Raw genomic sequence first — 3,483 nt, forward strand, 5'->3', positions numbered from 1 at the left:
AAGCGGGCGACGTGCACGGTCAACGGGGATGAGCGGGCGAGCTGCTGCTCATTTCTGAAGAACAGAAAACACCAGCACGCCCCGCGCGATGCAGGAGATGACGACAGGGGGTCCATGCGACGGGGTCGGTGGGAATCGGCGGGAATGAGCGGATCGAGGCGCGAATCTGAGCTGCGGGACCCCATCTCCGATGATGGTGGCACCGGCTAGTGCTCCTGCTGGTCACCGGCGGTGGCAGGATGAGGTGGCGTCGGGGTTCGACGGGAGCACAGGGGCAGTGCCATTGCGTGTGCAACCTCCTGTGAAAGAGAGAAATATAGAGGTCAAGGAAGGGGAAGGCATCGCGGAGGAGAAGGAAGGGAAGGAGGAAGGAGAGGCGCGGTAGAGGGGGCCGTAGGGTTGCTACCTGGGGTTGCTGGCGACGACGAGGACGGTCATTGGAGGAGCGAAGGTGAGGCCATGGTTGCTAGCGCGGCAAGGCAAGCCTCTGCTTGTGGCGTCCATGGCAGCGCTGCTGCGACAGCACGTGCACGGCTTGCAGAAGGGCGGGGCGGCAACGGGTTAGGAGCGTCGACGAAGCAGGCGACGGCTGGGGAACGAGGCACAACTCGGGCGTGGGTCCAGAGACGAGAGCGGCTAGCCTGGTCGCCGGCGTGGTCCTGTGAGAGAGAATTGAGGCGGGAGGGATAGTACAGAGAGAGGGAGAGAGAGCATCGGGGAATCCAGCCTGGTGGTTGGGCAGGTTTGGGCCGCGGATGGAGCAGCACCGGCGGCAAGAGGAAAACGAGGAGGGAGGTGGATCTGGAGGCTGTATGTGGCGAGCGATGGTTGGGAGGGATGGATCCCTAGGGGGATTTGGTTTGACGAAGGGGATGTGGGAGATGAGTGTGGCGGCGGCGGCAGGGACAAGTCCCTAGATTTTAGGGTTTTGTCCAGATTTAGACTAGGAGTTTCTTATATAAGGAAAGAGGGGGGAGTTTAGGGTAGATTCGTATCCTCCGATCGAAATCGGGCGGTCCAAGATAACTAGGTTGAGAAGTCCAAATAAGAAAACGGTGATGTTTTATAGATGTTTGGGGATGATCCGGACCCAACGGTGACAACTGAGTGGTCGGGTTCGGGGAAGTTTCGGACACGCGTGAGGGGTCGATGCGCTATGCAAAGAGGGGTTAGGCGAATGAGGTCAATTGTGTGGTTGGGCTGAGAAGAGAGAGGAGGAATGCAACCCGGCAACCGTTTCCGGAAACCGAAAACGTCCGACGTTAGACTGACTATAATGCCGCTATAGTTAACCGTTGGGGCGTCAAACGGACCCCGAATACGATGAAACTTGTCAGACGACCTACTAACAACATAACAACACCTCACGCCAACTTTCATCACATTCCGAGAACATTTTCCGGCCACTTATAAAATAATATTTCGGACGTGTCGCGGGCGCGTGCGAGAGTGGACGGGCTCAGAACGGACAACGGAAAGAACTGGGAGAACCCGGACGGATGCAAGTTTTGAAAACATGATGATGCAATGCACATGATGACATAGTAAGATGCAACACGCAAGCAAATGACATGACAAAGACAGCGAAAAATAGGAAGACACCTAATGCAACGGACTCGAGGCGTCACACCATGCCCTACGGCGCCGCCTCCCTGTGCATCCTCCCTGGCGCGCCGCCACCTCGCGGCCCCGGTGCGCAACTGCCTCGGCATGACTCTCGCGTCCACCAGTTCTCCCGCCGCTGCCTCGTCCTGCGTCTAATTTTAGGTGAAAATGTTGTCAAAATTTTGATTATATCCATATCAACTAAGTTATACATCAAAACATGTTATATCGGGTTTGAAGTTTGATTACATCCATATGAAGAAGCTTTCCTAGTTCCTGCAGCTAATCCATCAACACGTAACAAAGCTGTTAGTGTGTGCCACTAGTATTTGAGCCGTATGCTAACATCATGAGCAACGAGCAGCTATAGCAAGCTCCAGCCAGAATGTACAGTGACCACTTCAAAAGTCCACCAACATGTACATCGACCACTTCAGCTAGTCAGCCAGCAGAACAACGAGGAGGTACACATGGACGGGGGACACGCTGCAGGGGCACTTAAAGGGCTGGCGCAGTCTCTTCTCTGCCAAAGACAAGGGAGGGGCTGGAGCGCGGCCAATGGCGCGGTTTCCTGCATAGGAACGGGAGGCTAGGCATGGGGATGCGGCGGCTTGCCGGAGAGGAGGTGCGGCGAGGCGGCAACGTCTGGGAGAAGGCAAGGTGAGGCAGCGGCGTCAGGGAGAAGGCACGGCGAGTCGACGGCGCACTGCTTTGTTTCTCTGTCTGCTGTACGTTCATAAGAGCACGTTATTTGATCGAACAAAAACGAGGTGAAACGAACCGAGGGCAAATCCGTCCTAAAAGTATGACGTCTCGGCTTAGGCATGGAAAAGTAAGGAAAAACTCAATTTGTGGTGTTTTATCCAGTTACCAATGAAAAGTGTGCTATTTAGTCCAATAAATAGAAAGATGTGCTATAGGAGCAAAGTCCCAGAAAAGGTGTGGCATTTTATCAAATTACTCATGTAGGTAAGAAACATCTCCATAGAAGAAGATGTAGATGCAAAAAATACGTAACTTTTGCATCTTCGAGGACCAAAAACACCTCTTCAACAGATCATGTAGATGTAATGTAAACTACAACACCTTGCGGTACAAATTTACATCTCCATCTGCAAGAGATGTAAAACGGTTGGTCGCGTGCCAGCCGCCAACCGTTGTTTCACTTCCTTTCCCCACCCACCTCGCCTTCTTGCTGTCGCTCAGCCGCATTGCCGCCACTGCCCACCCACCCGCTCGCCGGACTGCGCCACTCTCGCCCCATGCCAGATCCGGCCTCTCCACCACCCCCGCCGCTGGTACCGGCGCGTTTCGGCTGCCACCGCCGCCGCCTCCCGATTCGTCTCTGCCACCGTGTCCGCCGTTGCCGCAGCCACCACCCGGCCACCAAGCCTCCGCCCAGCCATCAACACACCGCCGCTCCGCCCCACACATCGTGAATCGGCTACATTCTCCCCCTCTCCCCGCCACACCGCCGCCCGATTTGGCTGTCCGCCTACCCACCACACCGCCACCGCCACCGCCGCCCGATTTGGCCACTAGACAGCACCGCCCAGCCCCACGAACACCGCCACTGCCTTCAGCCATCGTCCCTCCAGTCGCCGTTGTCGTCGGCCCAATTCGACCACCGCATTTTGGCCGCCCCATCCCGTCGTCGCCATGCCACCGAAGAAGATCCCGAAGAGCAAGAAGGGGTTCTTTGGTGTGAGGGCGAAGCCCTCCGGCAACTTCGAGGTGGAGTTCAGCAACGCCGGCTGCCGCTTTTGGCTCAGCACCTACCCCATCGTCCATGAGGCCGCGCGTGCCTACGACATGGCGGTGTGGCGTGCCGAGAGGTCGAGGAAGGACCTCAACTTACCGGAGATCGAGACCCAGGCG

This window comes from Triticum urartu, chromosome 4, assembly GCF_003073215.2.
Source record: "Triticum urartu cultivar G1812 chromosome 4, Tu2.1, whole genome shotgun sequence".
Classification (NCBI taxonomy): Eukaryota; Viridiplantae; Streptophyta; class Magnoliopsida; order Poales; family Poaceae; genus Triticum; species Triticum urartu.